Raw genomic sequence first — 16,620 nt, forward strand, 5'->3', positions numbered from 1 at the left:
CAAGTCCGCACCAGTTGAATGGTATATTATATTTAATCTGCAGAAAGATATGGTCTTTCCAAAACCAATATTATGATCTATCTCAGAATATATATTGGATGACCCTTGGTTGGTGGTGCTCCCAAAGAATTTGTGTTGTAGACATGTATATATTTTGCAAAGGACAAAAAGAGGACAAATGTATTATTAAAAAGGAAAATATACTAAGTAAATAAGACAAAAACATAATTACATAAATAAGTAAAAGGACAAAACTGTGTCCAGTCATATGATAATTTGCTCAAAATACAAATAGATGTGTTCAATCACATAATTGCTCAGATGCAGACATATTTTTGGCAAAAATAATTTGTTACTTAATCTCTGTCCCTGAGACGCAAATCAATTGGTCACTGACCATCAGGGATACACACTAGTCAATCATATATGTAAAATAACTTATGAATACAAAATTAGTCACTTGCATATAAAGTAGCGTTCCCGCTAGGCTGTTTTAGCGGGGCGCCGCGTCCTGCCCTATTTCTGAAGGGCAGAAAGCACCCTGCCCTCCAGCGCGGCGCCCCGCTGAGACAGCCTAAGGGTTCTGTCTCCAACCGCGGGTCACAGTGTCCCGCGGGTGGTCAAAACAGTGGCGCAGCGGTCATCACCGTGACCGCATCGCTTGGGGGCTGTCCGGCATGTCCGTAAGTGCCGGGCACGCCCCCAGGAGTGCCGAAAAGGGGAAGCATCATAAAGATCCCCTTTTCTTTGGCCACGCCCCCTATTCGGGCGCGAGTGCAGAAGTGCCCTAGCTCTAGGTCCGGCACCCTGCCTGCTGCCGGACCTAGAGTGAACACTAAAAGTGATCTATGTATAGATCAGGACTAGTACCGAAGTGCTGAGTGCTATGAGAGAAGTCTCAGAAATCAATATCTCTTAGGGGGCTAATTTGTAGTCTCTTATTAGTGTTGACATCAAAACAATGATACCTTCTCAGATAGAAAAATACGTAATTCCAAGGTGTTCCCCCACCATATCTAAATTGATTAATGTTGTAATCACTCTTAACTTGCATTCACCGGTCTGTAAATGGACATCAATTCCGTTAGAAATCTGGCTCAATGTGATAATTTGATACATTGATAGCAGCAATACCTAGCGTGGATTACACATGTTGTTGGAATAGTGCTATATGGTCAAAATAAACCCCTATTCAATGAGATATATACAGTCCGGTCCATAAATATTGGGACATTGACAGAATGTTCATATTTTGTCCTCTATTCACCACCACAATGGCTTTGAAATGAAACAAACAAGATGTGATTTAACTGCAGACTTTCAGATTTAATTTGAGGGTAATTACATCCAAATCAGGTGAACGGTGTAGGAATTACAACTGTTTCTATATGTGCCTCCCACTTTTTAAGGGGCCAAAAGTAATGGGACAAACTAAACAATCCTAAATCTAACTTTCACTTTTTAATACTTTGTTGCAAATCCTTTGCAGGCAATTACAGCCTGAAGTCTGGAACGCATAGACATCACCAGACGCTGGGTTTCATCCCTGGTGATGCTCTGCCAGGCCTCTACTGCAAATGTCTTCAGTTCCTGCTTGTTCTTGGGGCATTTTCCCTTCAGTTTTGTCTTCATCAAGTGAAATGCATGCTCAATCGGATTCAGGTCAGGGGATTGACTTGGCCATTGCATAACATTCCACTTTTTAGCCTTAAAAAACTCTTTGGTTGCTTTTGCAGTATGCTTCGGGTCATTGTCCATTTGCACTGTGAAGCGCTGTCCAATGATTTCTGAAGCATTTGACTGAATATGAGCATATAATATTGCCCAAAACACTTCAGAATTCATTCTGCTGCTTTTGTCAGCAGTCATATAATCAATAAATACAAGGGAACCAGTTCCATTGGCAGCCATACATGCCCACGCCATGACACTACCACCACCATGCTTCACTTATGAGGTGGTATGTTTTGGATCATGAGCAGTTCCTTTCCTTCTCTTCTCTTCCCATCACTCTGGTACAAGTTGATCTTTGTCTCATCTGTCAATAGGATGTTGTTCCAGAACTGTAATGGCTTTTTTAGATGTTGTTTGGCAAACTCTAATCTGGTCTTCCTGTTTTTGTGGCTCACCAATGGTTTGCATCTTGTGGTGAACCCTCTATATTCACTCTTGTGAAGTCTTCTCTTGATTGTTGACTTTGACACATATACATCTACCTCCTGGAGAGTGTTCTTGATTTGGCCAACTGTTGTGAAGGGGTTTTTCTTCACCAGGGAAATAATTCTTTTGTCATCCACCACAGTTGTTTTCCGTGGTCTTCCGGGTCTTTTGGTGTTGCTGAGCTCTCCGATGCGTTTTCTTTTTAAGAATGTTCCAAAGAGTTGATTTGGCCACACCTAATGTTTTTGCTATCTCTCTGATGGGTTTGTTTTGATTTTTCAGCCTAATGATGGCTTGCTTCACTGATAGTGACAGCTCTTTGGATCTCATATTGAGAGTTGACAGCAACTGATTCCAAATGCAAATGTCACACCTAGAATCAACTCCAGACCTTTTAGCTGCTTAATTGATAATGAAATAATGAGGGAATAGCCCACACCTGTCCATGAAATAGCTTTTTAGTTGATAGTCCCATTACTTTTGGCCCCTTAAAAAGTGGGAGGCACATATTGAAACTGTTGTTCCTACACCGTTCACCCGATTTGGATGTAATTACCCTCAAATTAAATCTGAAAGTCTGCAGTTAAAGCACATCTAGTTTGTTTCATTTCAAAGCCATTGTGGTGGTGAATAGAGGCCAAAATCTGAAAATTCTGTCAATGTCCCAATATTTATGGACCTGACTGTACATAGCATGTCATGCAAAAATTCCTATTAAAAAGGTACTAGAACTCAAAAAAAGGCATGTGATAATAAGTAGACTCTCCCAAATCTCTGCTCAGCATATTACCCACATTGCATGTGATTCCACACTAAATCCACAATACAAAATTATCTGGAGTACATGATCCTTAGAGCATATGCAATAGGGTAAATCAATACAGTTTCTCAAATGGGTTTAGGAGGCAAAATTATTCCCATGGGATAATTGTCATATGGATTCATAGCTAAACCCTGTTAGATGCAGTGTGTATAATTATATCACATATCATATAGATCTGTTAGGACGGGCTGCCGTGACATAATGACAGGATATAAATGGCCCGGGGTAGAGGATATGGCTTACTCACTTCTACTTTCCCCTGTCTATACAGTGTTCTCCCCAGGCTGTTTTTGGCGGGTGCACCACCCGGCAAGAAACAGCCTACCACCCGGCACTTTGGGAGCCTGCAAGTGGTGACAGTATCTGGGAGCTGTATAAAAAGGACCAGATCCTACAGACTTTGCAGTTTTTTTCATAATCAGACGACTGGGCCTCTAATAAGAAGAGGAGAACTAATATATAAAATGTTATTTCAAATCATTATAAGGTCAAGGTTTAAAACATTTTATTATTGCGAAGGCCCCCTCCCGGCTACTACTTGATGCCACCCGGCTGGAAAAATTTCTGGAGAGAACACTGCTTTATCAAACAGGGGATGAGGGAGTGAGAGATGCTAAACTCAGGAGAAACAACAGTCAGCGCTTCTGCTGTCTGAGAGATAAGCCGTCTCTCTCCCATGTTACCATGGTGCATTGCAGGGCGAGTCACAGGCAGGGCCGTAGCTAGGGCAGTGCGGCCGGTGCCATCGCACAGGGCATCACAGGTCAGGGGGTGCTGTTTAGGCCTGTCAAATTTCTGTTTATTATCATTCTTGCTTGTAGCTTCCTCTTATTTCATCCTCAGCATCTCCTGGCCTCTCCTATGTCTTCCCTGGCCCTTCCCCATGAAGCCATGGCCCTTTTTTGGGTGCATTATGTTCCTTTGAATAATGAGGGGGGCACCAATGCTCTTTCTGGCACAGGGCACCAAAAAGTCTAGTTACTGCTCTGGTCACAGGCTTGTACTCAGATGAGAGAGCGCAGAGAGGGGGAAAGCAAAGTGCCTCCGGTCGACAGTACGTGGAGCAAGGGCTGCAGTGCTGATGTGTCAGCGATGCTGCTGTTATTAGCAGCTCGTGAGGATGCGTGTTTTGCCTCAGAGCTTGGTCCCCTTCTCTTCCTGCCTTTTCGGCTAACATTGAGCCAATCATAGTGTTGTATCCTTGAGTGGCCGTCGCGATTGGGGAAGCCCAAACCGCTTTATCCCCTTCCCCAGACAACAACTGTCCCCCCTGGTGTGGCATTGCAGTTCGGCATCTGCCTCTCTCAAACCATTTAATGCAATCTAATTTGCAAAGAAATTAAGAGTTATAGTATAACATACCTTTATTAACTCCTTTTTTTCGAGGTCCATAGGGTCCACAGAAATTACCTTGGACCCTATGGACCTCTCAGCTCCCAGAATGCACTGGGTCCTCATCCATATATTCCCCCGCCCCTGGCTACAGGCAATTAGTTTTTTTACCAAGCCCAAACCAGGAGAAGGAAAAAGATGAGCAGGAAGGACAATTGTACTTTAGAACCACTCTCTCTAAGAATAGGGAATCACAGAAATGCAAAAGAAAAGATTACCCCACAACACCAGGTGCGTTAGGGTGGGTGTCCTGTGGACACTATGGGCCTCGAAGAAACAAGAGTTAACAAAGGTATGTTATACCATAACTCTTATTTTCTTATTAGGGGTCCATAGAAACATAGAATTTGACGGCAGATAAGAACCACTTGGCCCATCTAGTCTGCCCCATTTTTAAACACATTGTTACCTCAATCCTTATCGATCATTACTTCTTCTGAAGGATATCCTTATGTCTATCCCATGCATGTTTAAATTGCTCTACTGTCTTAGCCTCTACCACCTCTGATGGGAGGCTATTCCACTTGTCCACTACCCTTTCTGTGAAGTAATGTTTCCTCAAATTTCCCCTGAACCTACCTCCCTCCAGTTTCAGAACATGTCCTCTTGCTCTAATACTTCTCTTTCTATGAAGAATGTCTCCTTCCTTTACCTTGTTAAAAGCCTTTATATGTTTGAACGTTTCTATCATGTCTCCCCTTTCCCTTCTCTGCTCCAAACTATACATAAAAGATCTTTTAGTCTTTCCTGGTACGTTTTGTGGTGTAGACCTTGCACCATTTTAGTTGCCCTTCTTTGTACAGTTTCTAATGTATTAATATCCTTCTGGAGATATGGCCTCCGGAACTGAACACAGTATTCAAGATGAAAACGTACCATTGACTTATACAAAAAATAGCTTGGTGATGTCCCAAAGCAGTTCCCTTAAGGGTGGGGAAGGGAGAATCAGACACCCAAAGGAAGCATCCTGAGAGGCAAATGTGTCAAAAGCGTAAAATTTGACAAAAGTGTGGACGTAGGACCATGTGGCTGCCTTGCACAATTGTTCAGCAGAGGCACCACGACCAAACGCCCACGATGGTCCCACGGATCGAGTAGAATGTGCTGTCACTTTGTTTGGAACAGAGAGATCAGCTTGTGTGTAAGCTTGAGAAATAGTCATACGAAGCCACCCAGCTAGAGTCCGTTTGGTAGCTAGCCTGCCTCGCTTATGACAGCCATACAACACGAAAAGAAATTCCGACTTCCTAATGGAGTTGGTGCGATCCACATAGATTTGTAGGGCGCGTATAACATCCAGATAAGCTTCACCTACAGAGAGGCCTGAAGACTGGAACCACAATTTCTTCATTTACATGAAAGCGGGATACAACCTTAGGTAGGTAACCCGCCCTGGTATGAAGAACAGCTCTATCTTGATGAAAAATCAACAAGAGCTGCCAAATTAGAGACCCTGTAGGCAGAGGAGACAGCAAGAAGAAAAACGGTCTTTGCTGTCCACCACTTAAGGTCTACTGATATCTGGGGATCGAAAGGGGGAGCCTGTAGAGCCCTGAGAACCAAAGACAAATCCCACGGAGCTACCGGAGGGACAAAGGGAGGCTGAACCCTAAGAACATCCTGAAAAAATGTCCTAACATCAGGCAGCGGGGCGATTCTTCGCTGAAACCAAACAGAGTGCAGATACCTGAAATCACAGGGTGGCCAGACGGAGACCTCAGTCTAACCCAGCCTGGAGAAAAGCAAGCACTCGGAGACCTTAAAATTCCCGGATCATATTTTCTATATTTACACCATTGAAAATACGAGTGCCAAATCCTGTAATATATGCGGGTAAAGGAAGGCTTCCGTGCCCTATGCATAGTCTGAATTACAGAATTAGTAAAACCCTTGGCTCTTAAGATGGAAAATTCAAAAGCGACGTCATCAAAGACAGACAAGGAAGGCCCGGATGTAGGCAGGGACCAGGTGTTAACAGGTCCGGCCTTAGAGGAAGAGGCCAATGAGTGTCTATGGAGAGACTCTCGCGGTCGTTAAACCACTGACTTCTGGACCAAGCAGAGGCTTTCAGTATTACTGTGCCGTCCTTCTGCTTGAATTTCCTGATGACCCTTGGGAGAATGGAGATCTGAGGAAAGAGATACGCTAGGTTGAAGTCCCACTTCACTCCTACAGCGTCCCCACAATCGGCTGAGGGATCCCCCTAAAAGGTGTGACGACCCATCACTGCGCCCCATCCGTGGAGGCTGGCATCGGTAGTGAGGAATACCCAATCTGGAATTCAGAAGGGATGACCCCTGTTCCGAGGAATATTGCCAAGATAGCAGGAAGATGATGCTCTGCCCAGATAAGAACGCTGGTCACTTCCCTCATGGCTGCGTGACTTTGCGTGCCTCCTTGATGATTGAGATAGGCTACTGTGGCAGCATTGTCGGACTGGATCTGGACCGGCCTGCCCTGGAGCAGGTCTTGTACCTTTATAAGTGCTTTGTATACTGCTCAAAGCTCCAGAATGTTTATGGGCAGATGACTTCCTGTTTTGACCATCTTCCCTGAAAGGTGTGACAACCTGTCGCTGCCCCCCATCCGAGAAGACTGGCGTCCATGGTGAGGAGCACCCAATTTGGAATCCAGAATGGGCAGCCTTTTGTCCAGATGATCCATTTGTAGCCACCACAGGAGAGAGAGAGCCGAACCGCCGGAGTGAGAAGGATCCTCTATGACCGTCCGTTCCAACTGGAGAGAATCAATTGCTGCAGAAGCCTGGAGCAGAACTGAGTATATTCCACCTGGTACGAACTCTGCCAAGATTGCTGGAAGATTACATCCTGCCCAGACCAGAATGTTTGACACTTCCGCCATGGCAGCCTGGCTCCGCGTGCCCCCCTGAAGGTTGAGGTAGGCTACTGCGGTGGCGTTGTCCGATTGTACCTGGACAGGCCTGCCCTTCAGTATTTCCTGTGCTTGAACTAGCGCACTGAATACCGCTCGCAGTTCCAGAACGTTTATGGACAGGAGACTTTCCCTGGACGTCCTTTTTGAAATGTGTGTCGACCTGTCACTGTGCCCCATCCACAGAGGCTGGCATCGGTAGTGAGGTGCACCCAATCTGGAATCCAGAATGGGCGGCTCTTGTTGAGACGGAACGTCTGTAACCACCATGACAGGGATAGTCGCACTTCTGGTGAGAGACGGACCTCTGAGACTTTATTGAATGGTACTCCCCGTTCCAGTGTGAGAGGATTAACCGCTGCAATGGTCTGGAGTGGAACTGGGCAAATTCCACCATGTCAAAGGTGGACACCATGGATCCCAGAACCTGCATCGCTAAATGAACAGATACTGACCGGTTGTGAAGAAACCTGCGTATCCGTAATTGACGTCTGGCAGATATATTCTCTGTACCAGAGAATCCAATCACGCCCCTAGATGCACAACCATCTGTTGTACTGGAAGAAGCGATGACTTCTTCCCATCTATGATCCAGCCGTGTCTGTGTAGACAGGCAATCGTCAGTCTGAGATGATGCTGCAACACTTGTGGAGATTGCACCAGTATCAGGAGATCGTCCAGGTATGGCAGTATCCTGACCCCCTGGTGCCTGAGGCAGGCTGTCATTACTGCCATAATTTTGGTAAACACCTGAGGAGCTGTTGATAAACCAAAAGGCAGTGCCAGAAATTGGAAATGTTTCTGCAGCACAGCGAACCGTAGAAAATGTTGGTGGGACGGTGTAATTGGCACATGTAGATATGCATCCTGAATGTCCAAAGACACCATAAAATCCCCTGGTTCCATCGCCATCACAATTGACCGAAGGGTTTCCATACAAAACCTGGGAACCCAGATGAATGTGTCGAGTCCTTTTAGGTTCAGAATAAGACGGTAAGACCCATTGGGTTTTTGAATCAAAAACAGGTTGGAATAATAACCCTTTCCCAGCTGATTCACTGGAACCTGGATTATCACCCCTGATACCAGCAGAGAGTGAACAGCCTACTGGAGGGCCAAAGTTTTTGCAGACTGCGCTGCCGGAGTAGTGCAGAAAAAATTCTGCGGGGGACTTCTCCAGAAAGTAAAGGCATACCCTTGAGAGACCACCTCCCGAACCCAGGTGTCTGTTGTTGTGAGATGCCATGTGTCCGAAAACTGAAGAAGTTGGCCCGCCCCATCAGGCTGTAAGTTTATCCTTAGAATTGGAAGCCGGATGTCTATTTGGCCAGGATTTGCTGGATTGCGGTTTCCTTCAAGAACTAGTTCCAAGCAATGGTGAACAAGCCCACCACGGGCGAAAAGCGCGTCCAACTTCTATGATGATGGTCCGGCTGGTGCACTGGCCGACCATTTCTGTCCATTTGGATATCTACTGAAGGGTAAACTGTATCATACCATTGAGACCTCCGTGTCTGCTCTTTATACTTTATGCAATACATTGCTCTCTCCTATGATTTGGAAAATCCTTATATTAATTAGAGACAGCAAACTAGCAATCTGATCTCCATGCGTGCACACATGCCTGTGAAAGCACATGTGTGTGTATATATTTCTGTTATAAAAGTGACATAGGGTGTGCTCTCATGGATATGGTGTCTTACTGTAAAAACAAATACTAGACACTAATAAGTACAATGTATGGGTGATGTTACAGCGCTCAAGTCATTAATGAATGGTCATGACCAACACTGGATATATCTGCAAATTACCTTGTTATCTGTTTTTCACAAATGTGGGGATCAAAGAAATGCATGTTTGTCGGAATAGACATGATATAGAAACATAATATCTGATTATTGTTTACTATATTTTTTTTGCTTGTCCCTATATATCTAACAAGAACATACTGATGAGATGATTGGATTTCTCTGCGGGACAATCATCTAGACTAAGTGAATTACTTCCCTTTATGGGAAGTAATATACAGCATTGTGTCATATTGGGACACTACTAACTTTGGAGTAATTTAATCTTGTTGTTTTCCACAGGACATTAGACCAATTTAAATACTATAAACATATACAGGCAAATGAGTGTGTGGGACATATAGTATAGTATCTGATTTTGGACTATCATACAGATCATACCATTTGACTATACCCCATAGCAGAATATTCTCATGACATTTACAATTAGGGAGCAAAATATTTACCCCATGTACCCAATACAGGATTGTATATCTGAGTTTTATGAAAAATAAATGTTCTATGTTATCACTTATTCATATTTTCGCCCTGTTGCTTTATACTGTGTTACAAGTGTGCTCACACGGAATTAAACTGCATCAATCAATAGGCAAGGACTCAGGATTCTAAATTTATTGGATCCCTGTAGAGGGTACTTAAACACCATACTCCCATATATATGCTCTTGAGATTCAGTTTTCCAGAACACACAATATAGAAATATTGTAACACAATAAATTTTGACTCAATATATGTTGTTTGTGTTGTATATATATTTTGGGAATTATTTTAAAGAACTATAATAAAAGTTTAATTTTAATCATTACATAAGTACATATGAGTGCCCCACAAAAAGAGCCTACTTTTTCTCTTCTCCTCTGGATATAGTTCTGGAGGAAGACTGACCCTTAGCTTTTTCCTTGTGGCCGAAAGGACGACTGCCTCGGTCTGGGAGTAAATGCTGAAGGCAGAACAGCTGTCTTAGATGCTGCCACCGCAGCCATAATTTTATCCAGTTCTGTGCCAAACAGAATGCCCCCCGTAAACGGAAGGGATTCCAGGGCCTTCTTGGACCCTGCATCAGCTTTCCAGTCCCTTAACCAGAGGGCTTTGCGAACCACAACTGAGATCGCTGATTCTTTAGAGGATAATATACCAACATCCAACGCTACCTCTCCCAATTAGGATGCTGCCTCCTTAACATAGGAGATAATATCCTGCTGTCCCCTGGAAGTCTCTGGCAGAGTCTCTTCCAGTGCCTTCATCCATTCCTCAATGGCTTTGGAAACCCAGACCGTACCAATGGCCGGGTGAGTAACAGCTCCTGATAGAGAAATGACTGCCTTGAGACAGGATTCAAGTGTCCTATCTGTGGAATCCTTAAGGGAGGATGCAGATGGTATGGGCAATGTGGCACTCCTGACCAGATGTGCCACATGCGCGTCTACCGGCGGAATTTCCCATTTAGCGCACTCATCTGACAAAAAGGGTTTTTTGCAACATGGAATTTCCTATCCGGAGAACTCCATGCTTCCCCCCCATATTCTTCATAATCTAAGTTTAGCACAGCTTTGACCGCCCTAATCAGGACAGGAACACCTGCTATTGGAAAATGGTCCTCCTCTCCTGAGAGAGATTCCTGAGAGGAGCCCTGTATATCCCCACACTCATCAGACAATGTACCAGAATCTGTAGGCTACACGGAGTGATAGGATGAGGCCGACCGCATTCTTGTCTTTGGCTGTACCGGTCTAGCTGCTTTCAGCAGTTGCTGAAAAGCTGCTGAGGATGAAGCCATACTCTGACCTGAGCGAGCATACACGTCCTTCCAGGATGGATGCATAGGGGGCATAAACATAGTAGGTTGCAGTTGTTGAGGGTACAGCCACCTGTTTCTTAGTTTCTTTGGGCATAACAATATTGTTAGTGCTATGCAAAGTTTTTATGCAATGCAACAATGTTTCACACCCAAATATAACCCACACACCTGCAGTACAGGGCTTATGAGGGGAAACAGCAGTGATAGTTTATAACTGAGTTATTGAATAATAAAAAAGGCAGTATAACACACAGCAGTTTACAAGTCACATGCAATGCAATGATATACTATATATATATATATATATATATACATACATACATACATACACACACATATATATATTTCCAATATTCTCTTTAATCAACTACAAGAGCACAGCAGCTTAGTAGGATATTCAAGCTCTGTATAACCTGAACACCAGAGAGGTATACAGGGAGACTGACCCAACCTCCTGAGAACACAGCCACCGAGAGCACCTGAGAGTGGTCTCTGGCCAACTCATATAGAGAGGCTGGGAGGAGCAACCAAGACGCGGGAAATCTCGAATGGACCAGCGTCTGAGTCGGGGCTGCTGGGGAGAGCGAACCTCACCTCTGCTGTATGGATCCACCCGACACACCGACATGGCCGCCGCCATTATTAGCCCCCGGCTGTCAGGATACCTCATGCTCCGGTGGTCTAGTGTTGGAGGCAGTTTACACGTGGCTCCTCACTACAGCGTCCTCCGGCGGGTCTCCACCGCCAGAAGCACGGCCTTCCACATGGTTCCCCGAATCAGCGGCTGTGGGGAACCCTTACCTGAATCCCCGATGTTCCGGGCTGCAGTCCTGGGCTTAGTCCAAGTCCAGCCGAAATCACCAGTTCCCTCACTGGTGTTGCGGCTCCTGCGGGGGGAAGACGGAGCAGGCAGCTCGGGTGTCCCTCCAGACGCCAAGTCATTCAGCTTGTGCTGCTTACTCAAAAGTACTGTCCCACTGTCAGCAAGGTGCACTCCTGCGCACCAAACAAAAAACTATCTACCTATAGCCAGGGCGGTGTATATATGGAGGAGGACCCAGTGCATCCTGGGAGCTGAAGCTTGTTAACCGTTTGGTGTCTGGATCACTCCAACCACATACCCCAAGGTAATTTCTGTGGACCCTATGGACCCCGAAGAAGAAATAAATCATATAATCATTTAACAAAATAAAAAGAAAAGTGTTGGGCTTAAAGTAGCCATCTTTTGCAGATATAACCGCACACACTTGTGTAATTCTTTCTACAATGGAAATCAAATATTGTTCAGGAAGTTCTTCCCAACACTGCTGCAGAAGATACCACAAATGTGTGGCACATGTAGGTTGCTTTGCTTTCATCTTTCTGTCCAGTTCATCCCAAACCAGCTCAATTCGGTTTAAGATTGGATGTTGTGCTAACCAGTCCATGAATTCAAGACTACTGTCTTGTTCTTTTCCTCAAAGATAATTCTGACATATAGGTAGGTGTATATTGGGTCATTATCTTACTAAACTAACCATTGACCAACTAGGCGCAGAAAAAGAGTATCATTTAGGGTACTCTGTTGCAAGTTGCCGACTGAGGTCCACCAAATGGCACCAGACCATCATGCTTCCTCCTTTAGGTTTTACAGTTGCTGTCACAGGGATTGTACAAAAACCCTGCACGATGAGCCAAAGATTTATAATTGTGATTCCTTGGCCCATAAGAGGTTCTTCCATTCCTCTAAGGTCCACTGGTACGTCATGGCTCAGGCACTCCCCTATTTTCATTGCTGCAGCAGAGATGTAGGTTACAATGAAATTTATTTTATTTTTCACTTTTTGTTAACCTAAACTTTTTTTTATCCTCTAACAGTTTACTGCTTACTTTTTCTTTTACAATTTCAGGTTATTTACTTAACTTGAATTGCTTAAAATTCAATAAAAACTGGATGTTCTAAATGTTGTGCAGTCCAGTAAGTGCATGTTGAATCCATTTATTTGATTCCATGAGAGACACTGCTAGCTTGGGTGTAGAGGCTAGTACAGGAATTAGGGTATTATATTTGAATTTTGCAGATATTCAGATTATACTCCACCTCTATATGCCTTGAATATTGTGGACATCAGATATTAACTAAACCCCATAAAAATAGAAGGATAAAAACAACCAAATATAATAACTCCTGTTCTGCACATACTTGAAACAGTAAACCAACTACAAAAAAGTGTTAAGGTTGGGAGCACAGTGCTCCTTAATTGAGAACTGGATTTAAAGCTCAGAAATTCCGTTCAAAACTAGCTCCTTTGGACACAAACACTTTAACATGATAAAATTATGACTATTTGGACTGACAACCAGGTGGCTGTCCAATACAGCAGTTCAGCCGAGGCTCAATGTCATGCCTCACATAAGACACTCACTGGCTTGGAAGCTCTGATATTTCCAGAACCGAAAGGAAACGGCTTACCTTCCATATCCTGACGTTTAAGGGCCAATTAGAACATTACAGTCAAAGAGCAGAGACTCAATTGCCTATCGGACTTCGCACCCGCTTCCCAGGTTCAAAGACAGAATGTACGCTGCACTGTAACCCCAAGCTAAAAACAAGAGATATGGTAAGAACTTACCTTTGTTATCTGTTTCTACGAAGTCCATAGGGTCCACAGGGTTGACCTTGGGGGTATAGCTTGATCTGGATCCACGGGCACCACGCAGTTAAAGCTTTTGCTGCTCCCAAGATGCACTTGGGTCCATCCTCCTCTATACCCCGCCCCCGAGCCACAGGCACCTCAGTTGGTAAGCAGCCAAGGCCGGAGGAGGTGACTAAACAGAGAGAACGAAGACTGGAACACACAAGAAACTATAGTCACAAAAATGGGAGACAGAAAACCGGTGACCAGCCACACAGCCCATATGAAGACAGGTGCATCAGGGCGGGTGCCCTGTGGACCCTATGGACTTCGTAGAAACAGAGATAACAAAGGTAAGTTCTTACCATATCTCTTGTTTTCTACTTCAGGGTCCATAGGGGGTCCACAGGGTTGACCTTGGGGATGTCCCAAAGCAGTTCAACTAAGGATGGGGACGCTCCTGTGCAGAAAGGAGAACCCGGCGCCCGAAGGATGCATCCTGAGAGGCAAAGGTGTCAAATGCATAAAACCTCAAAAACATCTGAATGGAAGACCAGGTGGCCGCCTTACATAGCTGAACAGCAGAGGTGCCACGTCTAGCAGCCCAAGAGGGACCCACAGAACAAGTGGAATGAGCCTTAACAGAGGATGGCACAGGTAAACCCTCCTGTGCATAAGCCTCACAAATAACAGAACAAAGCCAACGGGCTAACATTTGTTTGTTGGCAGGCCAACCCCTCCTGTGAAAACCAAAGAGGACAAACAATGAATCAGACTTCCTAACAGAAGCAATCCGGTCCACATAGATTCTGAGAGCACGGACTACATCCAAGGAAGCCTCACCAGCTGAAAGATCAGGTGACTGAAAAGCTGGCCCAACAAGTTCCTGATTGATGTGGAACTTCGAAACCACTTTAGGTAAAAACTCAGGACGAGTGTGAAGCACCACTCTGTCCTGGTGAAAAATCAGAAAAGGGGGACGACAGGAAAGCGCCCCCAATTCTGACACCTTCCTGGCAGAAGCAATTGCCAGGAGAAAAACAGTCTTAAACGTTAACCACTTGAGTTCCACCGACTCAAGAGGCTCAAAAGGAGGACCCTTCAGGACCCGAAGAACCACCGCCAAGTCCCAAGGAACCACCAGAGGCGCGAAGGGAAGCTGGATTCGGAGAACACCCTGGAAAAAAGTGTGAACATCTGGCAGTGTAGCGATCCTTCGTTGGAACCACACGGACACATGAACCTTCAGGGAGGCAAGGCGTAAGCCTAGGTCCAAACCTGGTTCCAAGATCCTAGAAACTCGGAACATCTGATGATCATAGTTTCTGGACTCACACCACTGAAAGTAAGTGCACCACACCCTGTAGTAAATCCGTGCGGAAGCAGGCTTGCGTGCCCTGAGCATGGTACTAATAAGCGGACCCGAGAAGCCCCGAGACCTTAAGACGGCTGTCTCTAGAGCCGCGCCGTTAAAGACAGCCGACCCAGATCTGGGTAAAGGCAAGGCTCTTGAGACAATAGGTCCTGACGCTGAGGAAGAAGGTACGGAGCGTCGATGGAGAGGCTCCTCAAGTCTGAGTAGCAAGGACGTCTGGGCCAGGCTGAAGCCACCAGCACGAGCGTGTCGCCGTCCTGCATGAATTTCCGCAGGACCCGAGGTAGCAGGCATATCGGATGAAACAGATAAGCCAGTTGAAACGTCCATTTCACCGACAGCGCGTCTACCAGACATGCGCCTGCGTCTCTTGTCCTTGACCCGTAAACGGGCAACTTGTGATTGTGACGGGAGGCCATCAAGTCCAGCTCCGGCAGCCCCAATCTGTCCACGAGCAGCTGAAACACCTCTGGGTGAAGCGACCATTCCCCGGGATGCAAGTCGTGACGGCTGAGGAAGTCCGCCTCCCAATTGAGGACTCCGGGGATGAAGACAGCCGAGATTGCTGGAATGTGGCACTCCACCCAAGCAAGGATGCGAGGCACCTCCGACATCGCAGCCTGACTGCGAGTTCCTCCCTGGTGGTTGATGTACGCCACCATGGTGGCGTCGGACTGAACTTGAACCGCCCTTCCTTGAAGAGCAGTGCCGGACGACTGCAGGGCCCTGTACACCGCCCGCAGTTCCAGGATGTTGATGGAGAGAAGTGCTTCTTCCGCAGACCAACGTCCCTGAAGTGACAACGAGCCTGTCACTGCCCCCCAATCCCGGAGACTGGCATCTGTTGTGAGCAGGACCCAGTCCCGGATCCAAAAGGGGTGCCCCTCGACCAAATGAGCTGTCTGAAGCCACCAAGACAAAGACTGCCGAACCTCCAGGGACAACACCAGCATCTGAGAGCGGATCCGGTGAGGCAACCCGTTCCATTCTAAAAGAATTAGCCCTGCAGGGGCCGTGAATGGAACTGGGCAAATTCCACCATGTCGAATGCCGACACCATGGACCCCAGGAACTTTCATTGCCGAATGAACCGACAGGCGGCAACTGCTCAGGCAACTGTGTATCCGCAGATGTAGGGAGGAGACCTTTTCCGGAGTCAGGAAGATCCTTTACTGACGAGAATCTAGCAGGGCTCCCAAAGGAATCATCCGCTGCGATTAAATCGTCAGGTGGAGATGTTGAAGCAGTACCTCCGGAGAGCTCGCCAGCAAAAGGAGGTCGTCTAGATACGGCAGCAGCCGTACATTCTGGCTCCGAAGATGTGCGGCCATGATCCACATCACCTTGGTAAATACCCTTGGTGCCGTGGAGAGGCCAAAGGGTAGCGCCCGAAACTGATAGTAATGCTGTAGGATAGCGAACCTCAGATACCGCTGGTGCGAAGGTGCTATCGGAACCTGGATATCCAGGGAGACCATGTAATCCCCCGGTTCCATCGCCAGAATGATGGAACGTAACGTTTCCATCCTGAATTTGGGAACTCTGAGGAATTTGTTCAGAGACTTCAAATTGAGGATAAGGCGATGAGAAACATTTGGTTTCTGCACCAGAAACAGAGTAGAGTACCACATCCCTCGTGATTGAGGAACGGGAACAATGACCCCTGCTTTCAGCAAGGACTCTATAGCTTCCTGAATCTGCAAAGCTTTGGTTTTGTCCTGAGAAGTAGTCGTGCAGAAAAACTGGTGGGGCGGTCT

The 16,620-nt window shown here is 45.9% G+C and overlaps 1 protein-coding gene across 2 annotated transcripts in view; it reads right to left on the minus strand.

Annotated features, from left to right (window-relative positions):
• The window catches only part of FIRRM (FIGNL1 interacting regulator of recombination and mitosis), a 207,558-nt gene that overhangs the window by 109,204 nt on the left and 81,734 nt on the right, over positions 1–16,620 (minus strand). The window lies entirely within an intron of this gene.

Source organism: Taudactylus pleione, unplaced genomic scaffold (assembly GCF_031769625.1).
Source record: "Taudactylus pleione unplaced genomic scaffold, aTauple2 ptg000048l, whole genome shotgun sequence".
Classification (NCBI taxonomy): Eukaryota; Metazoa; Chordata; class Amphibia; order Anura; family Myobatrachidae; genus Taudactylus; species Taudactylus pleione.